Genomic DNA, 23,250 nt, shown 5'->3' with positions numbered 1-23,250 from the left:
CCAGTAAAGCTTACTTAGTCTGTTGACTATTTTATCGTATACACCATTCTTTCTTATGCTAAGTTTACGTCGGGGGAGGTTTCTTTACTTGTGTTTTTGCTACTTATCTAGTCCTTTACACTCTCACGGTGCATGGCCGGGCCCAAAGAATTTGAAGCAGCATATGGTTTTACCCGCAACCCTATTCTGCATTTCATCTAGCCAATTTTTATGCAGGTCAGTTCGCTTTACTTCCTCTAAAAATTCGTCAGTCGTTATTAGGCAACCTTGATCACTGATCCGACAGTCACCTTGGACTTTACGACTGAATGGTGACTACTTCCTGGAAGGCCGACTTCAGTTCATCATAGGAATGTGATTTCATTATCTCGGCCCTTATCAAGTCCTGATAGTATTTCTATCGCTCGTATTTTGCTTATTGCTCTTGGTTATATTTCATCATCAATATACAGTTGTTGTTCCGATCGGTTTGGATACAGGGCTGTAATAGTGGAATAAACTTGTGTTATTTGCACTAGATATACACAATTAGATCGGACAAGCTCAAGGAAATTTATTAATCAATATACATCATTTTGCCTTTAATGTTTTTGAGCACTGCTGCGTATGACTCTCTGTGGGCTTGATGAGACAGCTCCTAATTATTTCTTGACTCCGAGACTTTTCTACACCGTTAGCGTGGTTGCTTAGACGTTGGCCTTCTGGAATTTGAATTCTTCTATCTGGAACTTTTTGCCATTGTTCGGTTACTGTCCCGGGTGTTTGCTACTGACTTCGAATTCCGAGCGGCTGGTTGTGTGAGATTTCGAGAGGGCTGATACAAAGCTCGTCGCACTCTTGCTCATTTGTATCTTTCCCTGTACTCGGTTCATTTCATTCCGTTTCCACGGCAATACAGTTTCGCCCAGACCTGCCTAAAGTATGAGACATTTCTTTTAGTTCCGAAGCTCAGTCTGTGTGGACGCTATTTTGTCTATACATGCCCACTTCATCGTCTTTATTACAACTCTGAAATTTTCAATAACTTAACCTTCAGATGGCAGGTATGATGTCGGTATCTCTACTGGGTAGGTATTTGCTCGATGCAAGGCCGGAGAAGCTTGACAACGCTTAGTTACGGGGCGGTGAGTACTAGCCCTGCCACCCTACTATCACAGCTAGCGTGAAGCCTTTTAAGACAAGTGCTCCACACCGGCTGCTTATGATCGGGGCTTTTTATTGGTAATTCGCAGCTAACCTAAGGAAACAGACTACTGAGGTATGCTCCTAGATGGCCTTAGTTTAGCCAAATACAAAATTTTACAAAAAATGTAAAATAAAATAAAATACAATACAGTAAAATTAAAAATGAAATAAAGTAAAATAAAATGAAATAAAATAAAATAAAATAAAATAAAATAAAATAAAATAAAATAAAATAAAATAAAATAAAATAAAATAAAATAAAATAAAATAATACCAAATTATATAAATAAAATAAAAAAAGAGAAATTAAATGAAATAAAATAAAATAAAATGAAATGAAATATATGCTAATTAAATTAAATTCATACAGTAAAAGTTATTTACTAATACGTGTTTTAATGATCTAAAAATTGTGTAGTAAAAAAAATAATAAACGCAAAAGACAAGTAAAAATTAAAAAAAAAAAACAATACAAAAATATTGAAATACTAGTATTTAAAACAAATTTGGTTTTTGTTGGAATTTCTAGGCCCCGTGTTTATTTCTAAAGCATTTTTAGAAATATTGTTAACCATTTTTTCATTAATATTTAATAAAAATATAAATATAAAATTATTCCCTATAATTAAATCCATGCAAAAATCCGCGCCAAACACCGTTAGCCTCGTCGTGATTTGATACAAAAGAAAACCGCATTGTCACCGAAGCAGACGCACAGGTGTAGCTACGCTCAATACGAGGCACAAACGGAAACAGCGAAAAAATTGCTTAACCAAGCGACCGAGTAAGAGGAGAACGCACACGCACACCGCATTACGCCCCACCCACCCCCCGCCACTCTACATTCTTGCACTGTCACTGCCAACAGTAACCACAAGCAGCCAGCAAACCATCAATACCACCTCAACCACATCGCCATCGCCTCCGCTTCACGTCTTCGATTGCTGCCGGTAACCGCATTCGCCCATTACCAACAACATTTGCCTTATCGTCGCCAATAAATTCCAGCTGCTACGTTGTAGTTGCTGCCACAAGTGGCACACGTAACCGCTGCTGGCGCGAAAACAGCAATCACAACAAAAATAAAATTGAAATAAAATAAATAAATAGAAACCCGCACTTGCTCAGCACAGAGAATTACATCAACGGCAAGGTAGTCATTTATCGCAAAATAAATATACTAAAGCGAGAATTCGCGTGCACTCAACAAAACACAATCATTGCCTAGTACATACATACATACATACATACGAACAAATTCTTGTAAGTGCTGTTGCCACCACTGCTGGTGCTGCTGTGGCATAAAATCCGGATATTCTGGTCACCAAAGCGCCAATACAATTTGCAGCAGCTCTGCTTGTGCTGTCGAAATAACCAATTCCATAGCCGCACACAATTTAAGCCACGCCAGAGGATAGAGGTGAGAATTTTGTGGCACTACCACATCAACTGCATACTATTCTACATACATAAATACTTACAAAGCACTTATTGCGCTCATTGCATTTTCCGGTCGAACAAAAAAGAAAAAGAAAAGAATTTGATCTCTGCGCGGTACAACCAATTATATAAGAAGTTATTGTTATGGCAACGATATATTTTGCTGTCCGGAGAATGTTGCATAAATTGCGTCGAGAATCCAGTTCAATATCTGACTTCTAAGCTGTAGCAGTCTACGCAGTCAATTTTATTTATAGATAGTTTTTAACTAGCATCGTATTTTACATAAATACATACATTTGCTTTGAGCTTTTCCCGATGCAAGAATTCGAAATGCTTTTTACCATTCACCACTTTTCCAGCATTGCTTTCCTTAACGGTACCGTGGCAACAATGCTGCATCGCTTTTTTTTTTGCTCTAATTTTTTTTCTCCGCATCCACAGCGAACTCGAGCTTTGAGTAGTTCTAACAATCTACATATAAGAATGTACGAGGGCAGTTTTATAAGTCGATAGCCTTTTGAATAAAAGGCTGGCTTGCACCCAGCGTACTCTGCGTTGCCTGCTAAATAGATTATTCTTCTTAACCCGAGTTTCAAATTTTCTTTTAATATCATTCATATAAACAGGCATAAATAGTTGATATCCATACGGGAATATGGCATTAACCCTTTTGTCGATTAAAGCGCAGTGCAACAAATTTCGGATCGTTGTCTTGGGGCGAGTTAATTCTAATTCAGGATTAAAGCCTTATGGTAGAGTAAAACCACCAAACTGTTTTGCATTCTCGGGTCAAAATTTTCTTTTATGGATGAAAAGCTTTAAACTTGATTCCAGAAAGACTTTTGAAAAAAATGGAAAAAGGGTTAAAGTGTATATCTCGGTGAAATACTTTGAGCATATTCATGAACATATTTCTGTAGTAAAATTTTCTGATGAAAATTTTTGAAGAACATTTTAAAGCACCATTTCTTTTACAGCAGGCTTGTTTTGGTCCCTCATTTTGTGACCTTACAAATAAAGCGTATTTCGGCGGCCACTAGAGTGTTAAAATAATCGAAATAATTATTCCCCATAAAATTTTACTAGAGGTATTCTTAGGGCAAATTTTTATACAACTAACGTAAAAGTCTACATAAAGCAAAATAGCGAATGGTGTCTTCGTTTCTACCAAAATACTTCGCCTTTTCAGGACCTGTTGAGGACTTTTTCAGGACCGCTTCCGAACTAGGTCCGAACTTGTTCAGGAATATTTCGGGAATAGTTTACGACTATTTGAGGGCCATTTTGGGACTGATTCTGAACAATTTAAAGACAAGTTCAGGACTATTTGAGGAACATTTAATTTCCAACCTAACCTATTTATGTATGTAACGGAATCACCCAACGCTTTCCCTAGATGATACTCACGCTTTTTTTCTATGCGATACAGTTTTAAACGTAACACACATTTGTTGGCAGCCTTTTTGATGTAAGTACACAGTTAGCCTGACCACAGCCTGAAACCCAATGCCTACAGTTTGGAAGCTCGCCAGCTTCTGTCAAGAAAAAAACACGGCAGATCCTGTTCCTAGCAGACTTAAGGTCAACAACCTACCGCAGCTTATTGAATGCCTTAAATATGTGTTGTCCCAACTCAAAAGGTTTATGTTCAGCCTGGTCTATACAAAGCCCCTATCCTCCCAGTATGTGCTGAGTTTCGAATTTGCCCACTCGGTAATTGCAAAGTCCAACTGAGTTCCCCAGATGGTTCCGGCCCCGCGAGGGCTTTCCTTTTGGTTAGCGCGCTGATGGTCGCTAGCACCTCGGCATGAAAGACTGTGGTATAGACTCTAGTGCCGGGTCCACAAATATCCGCACCTAATCAGTGTTTCATCCTTGAACCGCCTGTTTCCACTAAACGTATCTGGGGTCAAGATAACGAGATCCATTTGCTAAGACCCTGTGACCGCATGATCTCTTCTTTGCGTAAATTCTCTTACTGACGAAGCATTTCTTCAGATTTGAGGGTTTAGATCGTGTGAATATGGTGGATGAGTAAGCAATTCGTGGGTCGAGTTGTGGAATTGGAATAAGAGCCATTTCCTTGTTTTCAATGGCTGCCAAACAAATAGCAATTGATGGTTGCAGTATTCCACTTATTGTTACTATGCGGGAAATTCAAAAAGTTACTCACTTATCAAACAGACCTCGTACATAGAATAGCTCGTTTAGCATACGCATCTATAAAAAATAATGTACACATACACACATATGTAAGTCTGTATATTCTGGCACTAACAAAGCTCCTCTTGTCAGTTGGTTACTGAGTATATCAGTCAGCCAGTTAGTTAAGTTAGTTGGTGCATGCAACGCTCTTGTAGCGCAATTACGTTTGGTTTTGTTCATTTAACTTCATTGTAGTGTTCTTTGTTCTCTCTTGCTTTATTTTAAATAGTTAACTGTATTCGGATTTTATTCAAATAAAAACTACCGTTTGGATCATTTACCCCTTTTATTTTGTTTTCGAGCTTACATATGTATGTATGTACGAGTATCTACATATTTGTCTTACCATTTTATCTGCCGTTAGACGCAACATAAAAGTGTTGAGCTGTTTTGGCCACGCCACCACGCATATTTGGTTACATGTAGCGACACATATTACTTATAAAAGAAACAAATACCACCGAATATTTTTGTAAGGCCTTTTGTGGAATATTTTACATAGATATCCATACATTAACGCATTAAGTGCGGTCATGCGCTTAACTCACGAAAATAGTGTTCGTGGGGCTGGTAACGACAGTGGTTGGCTTAACCTAAATACGCGTTTGACATTTAGTAAAATATTTAAATCAAAAGTAGAATAAGATAAAGGAATGCTTTATGTAAACGAGGATCTCTATTTTCCCATAGCTATAGCCCTTGCTAGTGACGTTGCTGCCTAGATGCGCATGCGCTAACTGCTTATTCGTTGACTAGAAGTACTTCTTTTTGTCCTAGCTACTCCCCAGACCCAAGCATTTCAAGAAGGCAGAACAAATCGCGCTGCTATAAAAATTGTACATTAATGTTTTAGTTACGCAGTGCTCAAGATCTTGACGAATAATAGCTTGAAGATATCACGTGATGGGTAGTCAACCAGTCGTTTGTTATTAAAACGCTCGGTCTTCGTAGTGTTGTTTCGATGCGGCCATGTACTCGATTCCTGTACTCTTTAAAAATGTCGAAGGAAAGTATCGATGCTACAGATGTGTCGGAGAGAATTACTCGATATTTGCTAGTATCGAACTCATTGTCACATTCTGTGAAACTAATATAAAACCAAAGCTAAGAGCATGTTTTAAAAACTTTTGATAAGTTTTCTGCCGACACATGTGCCATGTGAAGAAAACCGCATAATTTGAAGTAGTTTCCGACCAAAACCTACCGACAAAGTAGCCAAAAGTTTGTTCGAGTACTTTCAAATTGAAATTTACCAAAAGAGTAGCCGCAAGCTTGTTCGAGCACTTCCGGCCAAAGCCTACCGAAAGAGATGCCGTAAATCTTGCAAAGCCTGAAAGTTTAAGTATTCTCATTTCCAAATGACGATTTCGCATTTTCATTTGGCACTTTCTCATTTACAATTGACTATTCTATTTTAATGTTTTCTCATTTGTAAGTGAATATTCTCATTTGGAAGTGGCTATTCTCATTTGGTAATGACCACTCCTCATTTACAATTGACCATCCTTATTTTCTAGTGACATTTTCACATTAACAACTGGAAATGGTGTAATACGAGAAGACAGCAATTGACAGTTTTGTTAGCCAACAACGCGCCATCTATCGAAATTCGTTCTCCAACTGGTCAGTGTTAACGCCATATCAGTTCATTTACTTCATACAAGTTGAGGATTTCACGTATGTTTTTCATCTTTACTATCCATGGTGCCAAGCTCCGATAAGAACGTGTTGCCAAAAACACAACACCATGATTTATATATTGCCAGAATCAAAATTCTGATTTATGGAAAGGCAAGTAATAATTTAACCGCGTACTCAATACCCACCTAAGTACTTGCGGGAAAGATTCGCGTACGAAAAGTACTCAGTACTTGAAACAAGTATCGAGTATTACTCGTAGACTGGTGATGTTTCTCAGTATCGTTTTACTCAGCTGTTTTATTTCGACGTAAATAGATACCTTGTTTTCAAACTGTCCAAAGCGTTTTTGAAATCGACAAGGAGGTGATGCATGCACCTATGTCAGTTTACTTCTCGCAAGTATTTTCCAAAGTTTGACATATGGTCGATTTCTGGTCGATGGTGAATATATCAGGCTCACAGCCAGATTGCTAAGGTCCACTCAGCTAGTAGACGGTAGACTTTAGTCTTTCACACAATATGCAGATCAGGATCGTGTATGCGATGTTCAGACGGTTGATATTTACTACGGTAGATGGGTGATCCTGACATACCCTTTTTTGTGGATTGGACGGAACACACTTAAACTCCTCACCTCACCAGCTCTGTACTGAGAGTTAAGACGCCGTATCACTTAGCTCCTTACTGATAAGCAAACAATTTTAATTTTCGTTCAATCCTTCATCGTCGCTTCTTTCACAGAACATTATTTTTCCAAAAAACCTGCTACAGTAAAAGATTTTGGTAATTTGGTTTATCTTTTAGTTTTTCATGCAGCCAAAACTGCTTGTGTAGTCGTGATGGCTTTAACCTTTAAATAGCAGAGGAAATATCCGCTTCACTTGATAAACAATAATCATATTTAATGTCAAAAGACATTTGAGTATGCGCTCCGGTATCTAAACAATGAATAGCAAAGCCATTTACGATTTATGAGCCAAAATCTTTTGAAAATCAAGAAAAACTGCAAAATCCAGCAAAAGTCAAGAAAAATGCCTGAAAAAATTCGCATAAAACAAGCATATTCAGTATAAAGCTATAGAATATACAAAAATATATATAGTGTATAAGTATGTATATTTAGTATATATGTATGTATATACAGACAATGTAAATTTGGCTACTTGGCAACTTGTTGATACCAATTTCATTGGCCTGCAACTGGTAAAATATGCAATGCCACAGTCAACTCAAACAGCGGTTTTAACGCTCATACATACATATTTACATGCATACATGTTTACAAACATAACTTCATGCTTACACACTCCCTGAATTTTGAGCCAAGTCAAGCTGTGTAACGTTGTTTTGTGTTGACTTGACTTGCCCGTCAAGTTTTGCATTTTCAGCTGTTTTGTGCTGCTAACCGCAATGTGGTTAAGCGGTTGATTGACGTACATACATACATATTTACACATACAAAATATGTAGGGTTAGCGTGGTGATGCATTGCATACGCATTTCGGCACAGTGCAAGTTCAGTTGGTGTAGGTTTTCTGTTGTCGCCGCAAAACGCGTATGCAAGTGGCCAAGAAGGCAGGTGGGCGCATTGACGAGCGAACAGTTGGTAGGCATGAGGCAGAAATACATGGCTGCTAAATAATACTTTTTTATGCAGGAAGATGTAAAAACGTGCGAAAATATCTACTCAAAGATTATAAAAATGAAAGGATTTCTTAACAAAAACTGTGCTGCGGGGAATTCCCCGTGGCAGCACATTTCTAAAATATTGCTAACTTTAAGCAGATATATAAGTATAAATATATGTGCATATACATTAGGATGCCTCAGCAAAAAAGGTTGCAGTTGTTTCACCGGAAATATTAAATTTATTATATTTTAAGACCTCCGCCAATAAATTTCAGGAAAATGCCAAAATTTACGTAAACTGGATGGATTTGAAAATACTTCCAATAATCTCATTATTTTGATTTCAATAATAAAATTTAAAAAAAAAATTGTATGCGGACTTTTAAATTTAAACCCTGCTATCGTCTGAGGTGTTCTTTGGCAAAAATATTCTTAAAAACTAATTTTATTTATGCAAAACTTGATTTTTGGAGGTATTTTCAAATCGGTGCAGCTCACGTAAATTTTTATATTTTGTCAATATATTTTGGAGGAAGTGTTAAAATATTATAAATTTTATAATTCCGGTGGAAAAATACTAGCGATTTTTTTTTTATTGAGCGCGATGCAGCCTAATGTACATAGGTACATAGATTCCCAAAATATGGCAAGACACCTGTACATATGTATGCGCATCTAAACTACGCTAATTGCTCTATCGGCTTAATAATCCCAGCCCAAAAGCGCAAATTGTGTGACCAAAACGGGGGAAAAAATAAAAGAATGCCATATTTTTGGTATCTATGTATTTATGTATGTTAATGTAGAATCTGCTAATGTGAATAAAAAGGTTCGAATTTTTTTTTTTGCTTTTACTTTGCTATTCTCCAAATTTAGCTGTTGGCCATGACTAGCACGCCTTTTTAGCATTTAAATTATTATTTTGTTATTTTACTTTTTAGCTAAATATGTTTGTCTGCATGTATGTCGTGTTGCGAACAAAGTGGCTACTTTTTTATTATTCCGTAAATTTCTTTTGGGTGTGTCTTCGATCGCAAATCAAAAAAACAAAAAAACATTTAAAGATTTGGATTTTTATTAGAAAGCATTTTGTCGGCAATAAACTCAGTCAAATACAGCAGATGCTACAAAATTAGAATTCACAAATAATTATAATTTTATCACTTGAAAATTTGGAATTTTACTACGAGTTTTAAGTCCTTTACGAAAAAAAACGAACAACTATTTAGTTTACCAGACAACCTTTAGGCAAGACTTTATTTGGCCACTTGACAGGGAAATGGCAAGAATTAGCATATCAACCAAAGTCATAAAGATCCATCAATCTTACATTTTTTCTACTGAACCCCCTAGCAAAAATCACAGATAGGAAACCAGGTTAGTTTTCTTCCAGAAGCCTTTGCTAATATACAAACAGATATGCCTGCCTCCCCGAAAGTTCTAACGTAAGGGTGTTACAAAGAAAATTGAAGAGCTCATGTAGAAGCGAAAGGTTGCGGTAGGTACTTCCTGGACGTAGAGTGTCCCAAATATCGGCAGGATACCCAAACTCGGCAGGATAGCCAATTTAGAAGACTCTATTTTACTAGCTCAATCTTTCAGGATAAGATGCGTGTCATTGAACTATGCCTCAGGTTTTACAGTAAAGTAAAGTATAGCGCTCCACAAACACATCAAAATACATACATATCTTCGGATAAAAGGGCGGCGATCTTTGGAGTTCCCTCAAACAATTAACTTCAGCTTTAAATACTAATCTCATTCGCCCTTTCTTTTTTGATATTTTGCTATTTAAAAACACCTTTGGAATATAAAATCGCGAAAGTGGTTATCATTTTGGCTAATGCATTCGATTTGACGTAGTCAGAGTTCTTGACGTTATCGGACTAGGCTTTAAAGAAGCAGATTGAAAAAAAGTTTCCTAGGAAAAACTTTCAAAAAAATCAATCTGTGCGTATTTTTGGAAAATCCGCATTTTATATGTATAAGATTTGAAAGTTTATAGAAATACCATTTAGAAAATGTTTTCATTTTTATTTAAACACAAAGAGTTTTGAAAAAGGTAGTTTCAAAAAAGGTCGTAATCGTCCAATATTACCCAAAGTTATGGGCATTTAAAAAACGGAAGGGTTGTTTTCCACAAATCGATATCTAGAAAATGGCGGGGCAAAAAAAAATAAGGGAAGATTCCCCAACTTGCTACTATGTATAATATAAAAAATTATGAAAACAAGTAATTTTTAAGCAAAAAACAAAACCGACATCAATTCTCATAAACAAATTTAAGAATGTCCTTAATTTTTTATTGAAATCGGTTAACGTGGTCCACAGTTATGCGGTAACATACGTACAAAAAAAACAATATTCCGACGAATTGATAACCTCCCCCTTTTTTGGAGTCAGTTAAAAAAATGGGAAATACAAAAGCCAAGTGGTGTCCCCATGATTGATATCAATGGAACAATCAACAAGTGACGATATTTGTATTGAAAATTTAAAACTCATCGTGAATGTTATAATAACGTTACTATTGTGATCTTCCCAGTAATGATCTTGACATCCGGAAAATAATAGAACAAAGGTGAGAATGACAATGAACTATTGCACTCTGTTACCATTAAATGCTAACTAGGTCTTGCAAATAAAACTATTTTTATGTTAGAATCAGTGTGACCAGATGATCGCAAAAAGCGAAACTTAATTTGTTTTTAAAATATTTTAGAACAAGTTATACGATATGCAAATTTAAGTTAAAAAAAGTCAGTATATTAATTTCTTTAAAACTCGATAATTTCCGCAAACCAGAATTTCTGTAAATAACTTTTCAAGTCATTCTCATCGAAAAACAAAATAGCATCTATTAGGCCAATAACGGCTACATATTTAAAGTCAAAATATGCAAAAAGAAGTTGAGTTTAGGATAAGAAAATTGCAAAAATTTTAATATTTTCTACATCAGAGTACACAAGTAGTACGCCAGCATATCAAATTGTAGAAATACGGTTTTAATCAAATTTCGTAGTATTATTTTTAAAAAATTTAAGTATTTTCTCAAAGAAATTGTACTTTGCATGGCTATTGTAATATTTCAACGGCGAAAAATAGTAGTTTTAGAAATACTAAAGCTTTTTAGTAAGCTTAGGTACTTATTTTTATAGCTCCGATCCAAATTTTATTATAAAAATAGTAAAAGTAAAGTAAAAAAAGGCAAGAAGTCAGATCTACATCTCTAAGGCTATGGCATGAAATTAAATGCTAACTTTAACCTCAAAAAGGCTAACCTGGTCACACTGCAGTAACACTAGCATCACTGCAATGAATAATGTTTTCATTACCAATAATAATAGCACAAAAAAGCCAGCTACACTCGTTTGCGATGCAATAACAACTGCATAGTTCAAGTTATTTACCTGTGAATTAAAAAAAAAATATAATTTAAAACATTTATATGTAAAATGGCAGTTAAATCTAAGGTAAATAAAGTGATTAAGTACAGATTTTTTTCTCTCATTTATGGCTTAACACTTCCGAGCGGATAATTCATCGTACTTCAAAGTAGTTTCATAATGTAAAATGTTTATTCCGCTTTGCTAAAGCTTTTGCGATAGTTTGCTTTTTTCAAAATATATTGCTATAAAACATTTTTATTGGAATGCATACACACATAAATGCATATATACGTATATACATACGTGTATACTGCATACTACACTTACACGTATAAGGCATTGTATTCACCAGGCGATTTATGATACCATCTTAGCGTTTTTATGATTAATTTAAAGTTTTGTTTTTATCTCACCTCCTTACTTCTCTGGCAATTTGTTGCATAAGTGCAAATAAAGGGCAAACGAGCAATTGACTGATTTAATTGCCTGTGAAATATGATGTCAGCTCAGCTGGATTACATTACAAATACTAACAATGAATTATATTAGATTGCGCTATGCTCCATCCAAAAAAAAACGTCGATTTTCCTTCCTCAAATGACTCATAAAACCTATTAAAATATTTGGTTAAATTTAGTACTTTTCCGGTGGTATTACGGAAGAAACTCCATTTTCGCTGCCAAGGAAATAGCTTAACCTAACAAATTTGAATTCAAATTGTTTTTCCTGAATTATCCTCAGAATGACGATAAGGACTTAAAAAAAATTATATCTTCTTTCTTTTTGACGCACACATTCGCAAACAAACATTTTTATTATCTGTTAAATTCGCTGCTGGCGCCTGTAACATTCACAAATAATTTCACTCTTCAGTATATTATTCCAGATGAACGCAAGATATTAGAATTACATATAATAGATTTTCAACAAGTTTTGAGTTACGATTCGATTATTAACTCCGTTCAGACTTGAATTAGAATTTCTTTACTTGTGTATTTAGCATTTAGGGGATTCATCAAAACTGGGAAGCTTAGATAGGAAAATAAAGTGTGGAGATAACTCCACCTCATCCCAGCATAAGCAGCAGCTACAGTGAGGTTCCGGTAAAATGTTTAGACTAACCGCGTGAATTTCCGTTCGACAGTGTCCTATCAATACACCTATCATAATTAAGAGTTGCGACTTGGTGAACCTAAGAAGATCGTTAAAGCACTTTATATTCACTTTTTTCCAGCAGAAAAGCCCCGCAGTTGCAAAAGTTTTAATTTTCGGCCAGTGTTTGCTGAGCTGATACGGATCCATCTGTCAAAGAGCAATCTGCATGTTGTCAAAGATATCCTCACTCTCTCTTTACTTGGTTAGCCCGATCCGGGAGTTTCCCACAACGCACAATGGCCTGATAGCCATTTAAGTCTTACTAGAAAATAACCAGATGCAACTAAAGGACAGATCAGGCATCCCCTAGCAGCTTTCAGTGCATCATAATCAGACGTGGGCACTACCACAAACAAGCGTTAGCTGAAAGTGAGAATGTGTTGGTGTGCTGAATTAATTTTGCATGCTGTCGCGTTCTCATCGTTAAGCTCTCGCTTGTATACGTACACGCGATGGTTATGCTCTTTGAGCGTGTGCTCGTTCTCTGCCCATGCCTGATCATAATTGAAGTGTAAATGTTTACCCCCCATGCCAAGGTCATTCAATTGAGGGGCTGCTCAAAATCGACTATTTCTTTCTGCCGGTTTCCAGGCTTACCTCGTGGAATTCAATCGGACTCTCACTAGTAATATTGATACCCCCGTAGGACTTAGCCACCTCACCCAGCGTTCGCTGTGAGAAGAGCCAGAGAAAACTCCCCCTCCCCCGTAAGGCATCGATTCCAAAAATTTAACCTTAGCAGTCCTCTCTTGAATTATGTTAGGATAGGTAAGGTAAGGTCATTTCCCTCACTTAATAGTTAAAACACCGAGTGCGAGAGGTCGGTTAAACAGTCTTAAAAATATTTGCTGCGTTTTGGCTAGTGCAGGACAGTGGCAGAGATAATGTTCGATACTCTCCACCCCTTCCCCGTCTCTGCAGTTACGGCTAAGGCCGTTGGTTGTGGCGACCAGACATTTTCCGTGCGTGTCCATCAGGCGGTGTCCGGTGATTACCCCGATTACCAACCTAAGAGAAAAGCGATCCAGCCGATTGATAGCCACGGAATGCTTTACATAAATTTTTGGCCAAATTTGGCTTGTGGTAAGGCTGGTGGTTTCCACAGCCCACCTGGTATATGCTATCTCGATGAGTTATGCCTTTACCCTCTGTCTGCAGGATAATAGGGTTATGCCCGGTCTTTGAACAGAATTTACTTCAGACACGTTCCGTCCCCCTCTTTGCCAGGCCGTCGGCTAGGTAGTAGCCAGGAATTTCACTGTGTCCGGGAAGTCATACAACAGTCACGGAGCATTTTGATGTCAACAGGTTCAGAATCCTTCTGCATTCCATGGCTACTTTGAACGTTGTTTTGCCAGATTTTAGAGATTTAATAGCTGCCTGGCAGTCAGAATAAATAGCGATATGCTGTTCTCGAGGGGCGGAGGTTATGAGCCACCGAGCGACCTCCACTATGGCGTTTAGCCGTTTATAAAGTCACCGTTCCTAGATCTGTTATGCCAGCTTACCAGTCGTTCCTCTCTGCGATTTTTATGGAAAAATTAATTATTTTCTAAATAGAGTAAAGAAATCTGAGTCCTCGCAACGGTAATCATCATGTCTATCTACTCGGCCACGACAGTCGATTTACATAAATAGGTTAATTCATACTTGTTTACTGCTTACTCGTTGTGGCTCACTATACCAATGCTTCCTCAATTTAATTGATCTCATGTCTTAAAACATTTTGATCACCTCTAACCGCTAAATGTTTTCTATAGCGGACTTCTACTTATTAATTAATTCCCCAAGCGGCTAATAGGTTTCAGCCATGAAGCGCGCATTTCTTTCTTGAGCTCACTTATTCCATTTCATGCTTCACACTTACATACATACATGATAACTTTACTTACTCTTTCTAATCAATTCTAATTAGTTGCATTATCTTTCGCTCTCCCTAACCGCCTGCTTTTCGGCTGACCAGCAGATGCCTCAACAAAGGCGCAGCAGCAACTGAAAGTGGACAACATTAGTAGTCTCAACAATTTCTGTTGCTATTGTTTGTGTTGTATTATCTTTACTCTCAATCACTCTTTGGATATCGCGAGTTGGTAAGTTTTTGCCAGTCATTGGTCGCTGTTGCATGTTGCACAAAAATTAATATTCCCCACTTTTTCCAGCCACTACTGCTGCTGCTGTAGCTGGGGCTGATGCTATACGACCAATTGACGCTTTGCTGCCACCGGAATGCTGGTGGTTGCTGATGGTCTCTAATGGTCTTGCAGTTACCGGCTGGCTAGCTGTTAGCTGTAACTTTGCCGCGCTTCACTTGACTTTTTCCTCATTTTCTCTTTCAGTTATGTGCGGTGAATATAATGATACACTTACAATACCTATGTATATATTTTTTCATACACATGCACCACGAATTATCGCTGCTATTTTTCGTTGTTATTGTTGTGTGCATAATTGTTTTGCGATTGTTGTTGTCCACTTGCACTTTTCCTTTTTTGTATGCGGCTTTTGTTGTTTGCCTCCTATCCATGCCTGCATGTCCATCAATCAACACACACATTCACTGCAATCGCTGCTGATGGTTGTTATTGTTTTCTGATGAAAATGAAAATGATTATGGTCTGTGCCACGCCCCACTGCACCACGCCGCTGGCTTGATTGTGTGCCTTCAACTCGCGCGTTTCTTTAGTTTCTTTTCTTTCATTTTCTTGCTGCATGCAGGAATGTTGCAACACGTCGTCAATTCGTCGCTCCGCCAGTTGGCCATGCCGCTGATGCTGCCGCATTAATATTAAATTGAACTTTTTATTTGTTGTCCACTGGTCATACGTTGTTATTGTTATTGCATTATCAATTCTTGTTTGCTACTTAAATACTCTTTATTTACCTTACAGTAAATATATACGTACGTACATACTTTCGCGGAGCAGTCTGTGTGCCTCCGCCATATTGACCGCTGATCCACCACAACAATCTGCCAGCGCTTACCTTCTCATAAGTTTTCACAGCTGTCAGTCATAACTTTGTCAACAATGGATTGAAACGTGACATTCACTGCCGCAGTGGTGTGAAAGTGCAACTCGTTTCTCTTTGCTAAAGACAAGCGTTGATATTTAAAGTAAAACTGTCGTCTGTTTGTGCGCGAAATGATGGGAAAAGAAACGCGTTTTTCTGTTTAAAATGTATAAACTATAAATAAAAGTAAAGATAGTAAGGTTTTGTAATAGTTGCTTTCTTTTAAAGCTCTGAGCTGGCTGTGATGTAGAACTGATTAGACACCTAAGTAAATTTACCCGGAGTGCATATACTTTTTAAAGTTTTCAAGATTTTGATAGCTTTAAAAAAATATATTTTGGAAATAAAAAAAATTGGATTTCGATATCTATTAAACAAATTTCTTACTCCAAAATTTTGGTGGCAATCCTGTTCCGAAATACACTGGAATGAATGGTACATATTTTGAGCGTTATATACTGTGTATACATAAAAAAATGCTGATTGAAATTAACAAAATACAAATTTGTATTACATAAAAGCGTGGCAACCCTGATGGAAAATATTTTCTGACCAAAGTTCTCAACAATTCTTTTCATTTGATATCCATATTGCGATGTTTTAGATAAATTGTGGAGAATTGAAAATAAGCGGCAGCCTTACACTACTATCCTAAGGGATAACATTTTGTATATGTATATGGAGAGCATTGTTTAAGAAAGCAACGCTGCTACTTTGAAGATATTTTTGATCCCTATGATAACGATTTATCACTCTCACCTTTCAAGACTATGTCCACGTATCTAAAAAACTGCGCACGATTTCAAATTTCAGAATGTGCTGCGATAGATATCGCCTTCAAGCCTTGGAGATAAAGGCGAAGTGCAACTCTAAATTAGATCTATTCCTGCTAGCTAAATTATAAACAAAGAGCCTAGCCTATCTAAGGTTCCCTAATGCTCGCCAATATTTGTTGCGTTTTACGGCCAATGGATGTTTAGAGAACCACCAACTCAGTTTAGAGATTTGTTCCGGATCCCAAGCCTCTTTTTCGCCAATTTGTCGACGATCTCGTTTCCCCCGTAATAAATATGGTGTGAAGTCCAGCCCAGAAGCGATTCTATCGCCAAAGTTGAATACATTCTCATTAATTCTATGAACGATGGCAAATCCAATCTTTGGAGTGTATTAAAACGTAACCGTTCCTTTTATTGTTCGATCTCTACATTAATTTTAATGGCAATATCAAAAGGTCGTATCCGCATCTATTTGTGTTAAGTAAACAAATGAGTGGTAACATATTGTTTACGACTTACTTCTGTTACTCCACCGCATTGAAAAAAAACGTTGCATTGTTCGTAAACTGTACTGACGTATGTACATTAGGTTGCACGCTGTCCATACACAAAAAAAAAAAACTTGATACTATTTTTCCATTGGCATTATAAACCAATTTTGAAATGCATTCGATTTTGCAACAACTATCCTAACCTAGACTTTAGTCTCGGTCTATATAATTTTAAGCAACAATTATATGCAATTTTTAATTAAACATTCTAAGCCATTTGTAACATAGTCTGTAAGATTTATCTGTAGACTGAATAAAATAATAAAATTAAATTAAAATAAAATGTAAGTATCATATTCTAATAACGGGTGATTTTTTTGAGGTTAGGATTTTCATGCATTAGTATTTGACAGATCACGTGGGATTTCAGACATGGTGTCAAAGAGAAAGATGCTCAGTATGCTTTGACATTTCATCATGAATAGACTTACTAACGAGCAACGCTTGCAAATCATTGAATTTTATTACCAAAATCAGTGTTCGGTTCGCTTTACGTCCGATTTATGGTCTACATAATCGACCAAGTGAGCAAACAATTAATGCGATTGTGACCAAGTTTCGCACTCAGTTTACTTTATTGGACATTAAACCAACCACACGAATGCGTACAGTGCGTACAGAAGAGAATATTGCGTCTGTTTCTGAGAGTGTTGCTGAAGACCGTGAAATGTCGATTCGTCGCCGTTCGCAGCAATTGGGTTTGCGAAACACATTTCGAACCGAACACTGATTTTGGTAATAAAATTCAATGATTTGCAAGCGTTGCTCGTTAGTAAGTCTATTCATGATGAAATGTCAAAGCATACTGAGCATCTTTCTCTTTGACACCATGTCTGAAATCCCACGTGATCTGTCAAATACTAATGCATGAAAATCCTAACCTCAAAAAAATCACCCGTTACAAATGACGAAGATTGTTGAAATCATTTTTTTTAGATACCCACTTAGGTGCGGCCCAATTAAACTTGACGCCTAGCAAAATATTTGCAAATATTAATATAGGGAAAGTAGAAAGTATGTAGGGGTAATTGATGGGAGCCAATTGTACTAATGGGAAAGTAAAAGCGCTCCAGATATTAGCATTAGAAACAAGTAGCTCCGTAGATTATTTCGTAGGAGATTTCATTGATTGCATGTGAGAGGTGGAAAGTAACAGAAATTAAATATTTTGCTAGTAACAAAAAGTACCCTGCTCTTTAACCAGCGACTTATGACAACCCACCGATAAGGTGCTGCTTTAAGAAATATTCTTCTATTTTTTATTCCTAGGCGTTAAAACTCATTGTTTATTCACGCTGTGATTCCTTCGGTAAAAAAAAAAAAAACAAATCGATCCTTGTCAAAACGCCTGGAAAATTTCATAGCACTTGAACAGTACTAAGAAGTGTTAGCTAAGATATTTCTTAACAGAGTTTAGACTGCCGCTAGAATTAAAAGCAGAGCATATCCACCAATGCCGCACAGTGGGAAAAACATTACTTTGTGCCAAAAAAGCCGTCTACTCTTCAAATCCCTACGAATTTCGATCATTCTTTTTTTTTAATATTCGTTCCCGCTGTGAGCGTCTGAACACATAAATTTACTCAGAGAACCTTTCTTGGTACTATAGATATTTATTTATTTACTTGGAGGGACGAGGCAGGAAACTGAACTCTAAGGCGGTGAGGAGTCAGACCAATTTTCCTTGTAACGCATCCCCGGGAGAAACCACTTTCGCCCTGCTAAATGGCAGGGGCAATAAACTCGTTCGAACCTTTCAAGTCTGGATATATTAAGAATGGATAGAGTTTGACCAGAGGGTTTAATTTTGCGCAGTTTAAGATTGCGACTATTTCAGCTTAAAACACCGTGTGCCATTTGCCCATTGGAATCGCAAGTTTGGTGCTAGATCCAAAGATACCTGCATCCGCTCTGTCCTCCATCCTTGAACCGTCTGAGAACCAGTGTACGTATAGGAGATCAAGTACAGGGAGCCCATTTGCCCAATGTTCGCGATCGGGGATAATCACTTGGAATTTTCTGCCAAAGCAGATCTCTATAGTTAAAGAATCAGAGATTCCGCATATATATCAACCCTGGTATCTTCCCAAGAATACCTGAATGAAGCTTCTTTAGATAGTCGAAGTTGCAGCTCCCTCGTTGCTGCTGTTTCCTGGATAAAAATATGAAGAGGAGTCCATCCCAGGAGCGACTCTAGGGCCGCATTTGAACATGTTCTTATACGTCCAGTGACGGATGGACATGCCAATCTTTGCAGTTTGTTAAGGCGAACTATGGCAATTTTGCATTGTCTGCTCTCAACATGCTATGGATGCATAAGACACAATCAGACGGACGATCATACGGTACAGCCACTCAATCAGTCTTGAGCCCAAATCCCATTTCCTACCAAAAAGTCTCCTGCAGGCCCACATGGCCCGCGTGGCTTTAGCAACCGATCTCTCAAGATGGGAATTCCAATTAAGTCTCCTATCTACCGTTATACCCAGATATTCGACCTCATCGGAGTATTCAAGTACTGTCCCTCCAAGAGCGACCTAACCAAGGTTTGGTTTATTCCTTGTTTTAAACGGTACCAGAAAAGCCTTCCGAGGATTTAAGCTGAGGCCCTCATTGGCACACCAGTTTGAGACCACGCGAAGAGCTGCGCAAGTGATGTCAGACTCAGTTCTGCCGAATTTTCCCGTAACTATAATCATACTCGTGTAGTCTGATTAAGAGGTCATTCACAAGTGACCAAAGCAAGGAAGCCCTCCCTATGGGCAGCCTCTCATGGCTCTCATTGCCTTCATCAGTAGAACTCGTTTTCAATCATATTTTTTTCTAAATAACATATTTCATTTTATGTATTTAAAAATGTAACGAGGTAATATGTAATATTAACACCTTTTTCTTTATAATTCTTAAGAGGGACATTTTGCGCTACTTCATGCTTTTTGTCTATTCTTATTATATTTTCTAGTTCTCGCTACACATATTCAAAAACTCGCATGAAAACTCAAAGGGAAATTTTTTAAAAAATGACTTAGATATACCGGATTGGACATGAAAAATGTGCAAACGGTGGTAGGCGATACGCTATAACCATTTCAATATTTGGTTTCTAATGGTAATGTCTGAGAGCATCGCTTTAGTCGTCCGTGGTAAATACTGATGGTCTTCAATTGAGTCTAAAAATTACTTGAATGGACTGTGCAAGCTATATTTGGTTTTTCTTACGTTCGAGCCCACGTAAATAGTTGAAACTTATCTCATAACGATCTAAATACAATGCTTTGCTTATTGTTAGTGATTAGCTTAATCCCAGCAGAAATTCATTTTTCCCCCAGAACTAAATTTTCTAAGCTTTTCTCCAGTCCTCCTCCCGTTGCTGCATGGCGAAGTTTAACATATTTTTTATTTCCATGATGGGTTCCATTATGCAGGCTTGCCAGAATGCTGAAAAGATCTGTCGCTGTCGTGATTCGTAAAAACTCGTCATTATTTCCATATAAAGAGCATGCATATACACATACATACATACATTTGCTCTTATGTAGAAATTTTTCCCCTTACAACCATCTTATACCTATGTACATAAATATTTACGTATTCACGCTAAACTGCCAATTTCGTAATTAATTTAAAGCTCACATGCAATTGAAAACCAAAGTGTTGTGTAGACGTGGCCCCCAATTGTGACGCTCCGTTTGGCGCGTTTACGACTGATCTTGATCTTGGTACATTGTAGCAGTATGTGCCATGCATGAGGTATACATGCGAATGGGTATACATTCATAGAAAAATAAGCAACATTTAGCTGCAAAAATAACAACAAACTTCGTCTGCTAGCAGTTAGCCAATTTAGCAAGCGATCGGGGGTGGAGAGTTTCATAGGAGGCAGCATGAAGTTGGGTAGCTAGTATTTCGTATAGTTTTAGCCAAGCATATTAATTACGTGTAAGCTAGCAGCGACAAAAGTTAAATGTATTTTAAATGGAATTGGAAAACGGAGAGAAATAGAAGAAGCGTTCAGTGGTGGCTAATATGGTAGTTGTTATAGGCAAACATGGAGCAGGTGCTGGAAAAGGAAAATCTGCTGGCAATTAAATATGTATGCAACTCCGGCAGTAATGATCTATCTGCGATAAGAAAGTAGTTATTTTGAATTTTTTTACGGTGGCGAGAATGTAAATAGGTATGAGACATTTTAGCAGGTTTTGACTTATTTTCTTTGTGTAAAAAAATTTTATAATATTTTTTTTTATGAAAATATAGTTTACTCCATAAAAAAAAATGTAAATCAAAATTTCAAACTTTGTAGAACATTTATAAAAATTCGAGAATTATAAACAATGTTTATCAAAATTGGGAACTTTTTAATCAGATTTTTTAGAATAGTAATGCAGGTTTGTAGCTCATCAAATTTTAGTATAATAAAGTGCAAATTTGAAGCAGCCAGGACTTACCGTTGATTTTTGGCAATTTTTTGTTCGTTCGCCAATTTTTTGTATGGAGAAAATGAGCAACATCTACCAGTCCTAGCTTCACAAACCTTGCACTTTATTGTATTTAAATTGAATGGGTTACAAGGCTGCACACACAGAATGTTTCTAAGAAATCTAATTAAAAACCACAAATTTTGGTAAGACTTTATCGAATTCTCTGAATTTTTGTACAAAGTTTTGAAATTTTTAATAATTAATATACGATATTAATAGAAATCGATTATAAATGTTATCGATAACAATCGAAATTTGAATCGAGATTGATAACGAATATAATAAACAATTTCTAAGATATTTTTTTGAAATCTCAATAACCAGCAAAATTGCACGGCTTTCTGCCGGCAACCGAGTTTTCACTCAAACAAAATTATTACTAATGAACGTATCTACATACATATGTATATCTTTCTCTTCCCATTTTACTTTGTATGCCATCATTTTCGCATACAACATTTAATTGCTCGTTTCTATTGTTCATATTTACATACAAACAAACATTTTATGAAACCATCTGAAATCTTAACCCATTTAAAAGCATCTCAATGAAAAGTTAAATTACAAAAGCAATTAAAATGTTGCCGGGTCTTTGCACAGCTGTGGTCACAAAAGACGGAGGGTGGGGGGTGTATGGTGCTGGAATGGAGGCAAGGCTACAGTGGTACGAAATACAAGATGCAGCTTATTACAGTTAACTTTTGTGAGAATAATGACTAAATTGTAAAATGCGCAACTACCCATAAACTGCTGCACCGTTAAAAGCCAAGCCAGCCAATCCAAGCAACCAGGCAACCAAGCAGACCGTCCGACAGCCGGGCATCCAGCTATTCAGGCCGTCAAGCAGCCAAACAATCTCAGCATGCTGAAGCATTCACAATGCTATAGAGGCTACAATTACGCGCGCGCACCAACAAAACACTTGGCATTCCTTTGATGCAAGAACAGAACACTCACTGAAAACAATACATATACATACATATACATTGCCATGCACTTGACCAAATGGGGTGGCAATTGACTAGCAGCTGCTTACTGTTTACTACTACTTTTGGCAAGTTGCAAGCTGTGCTGCATGTGGCAAGTGCATGGCCATTGCCACATTAAGCGCAAGTTCTACATGCCCATTTATGTACCAACGTGTACCAAATGCGTACGGATGTACATATGTATGTATCTAAGTGTATAGTGTGTCAGAAAGTGTACATTTAAGCTGCCAGTTGCGTTTGGTAGCCAAACTTGTAAGTCATCATCAAAGTCTGCGGCAGCATCGTCATCACCATCACTTCCCAGAACGAAGTGTATGTATGTATGTAGGTAGCTCTTTCTTATAACATTGCAATCGCCTTTGCACGCTTGGTGCTCCAACACAATGCCTTCATTATGTTCAGTACATAAAACTGCTTGCAGCTTGTTGCTTTGGCTGAGAAGGAGTGCATGTTGCCTGCCACGCTTCGTTGCATCACTGGCGCGCGGACGACGGGCGGATGAATGGACCGATGGGCAAACGGATTGACTGACTGCTTGCTTTTCTGTTGGCAACTATCAACTAAGCAACAATAAGTAACGAGCAACTTGAGCGACCTGCCAGTGCCTGAGTACAATCCATTTTTGCATGCCTACGCGCTAAACGACTTCTGGTTCAAAACGTTTCAAAGCCTCGTCGTCTCTTCATCATGCCGATAGCATGTTTTGTTGGTGTTGTTGGCGGTGGCTTTGGCCATTTAAGTTCTGGGCAAGTGTCCGATAGAATTAGTTTTCTACGTACTCTTGCATTCTTCTCTGC

The 23,250-nt window shown here is 37.3% G+C and overlaps 1 protein-coding gene across 8 annotated transcripts in view; it reads left to right on the top strand.

Moving 5' to 3' along the window:
• The window catches only part of jbug (filamin-type immunoglobulin domains fbug), a 126,284-nt gene that overhangs the window by 82,183 nt on the left and 20,851 nt on the right, over window positions 1-23,250 (top strand). The window contains exon 2 of one of the 8 annotated variants that reach the window (XM_017628406.1): window positions 1,715-2,605. The exons of the other annotated variants lie outside the window; for them this stretch is intronic. The gene's annotated coding sequence lies outside the window, so the exon portion shown is untranslated. The remainder of the gene's footprint in view (window positions 1-1,714; window positions 2,606-23,250) is intronic. 8 annotated transcript variants of the gene reach the window in all.

Source organism: Rhagoletis zephyria, unplaced genomic scaffold (genome assembly GCF_001687245.7).
Source record: "Rhagoletis zephyria isolate East Lansing unplaced genomic scaffold, Rhagoletis_zephyria_1.1 Rzeph_scaffold_00001, whole genome shotgun sequence".
NCBI lineage: Eukaryota > Metazoa > Arthropoda > Insecta > Diptera > Tephritidae > Rhagoletis > Rhagoletis zephyria.
Note: the sequence above shows the minus strand (reverse complement) of the source record. Positions and strands in the feature narration are given on the sequence as shown.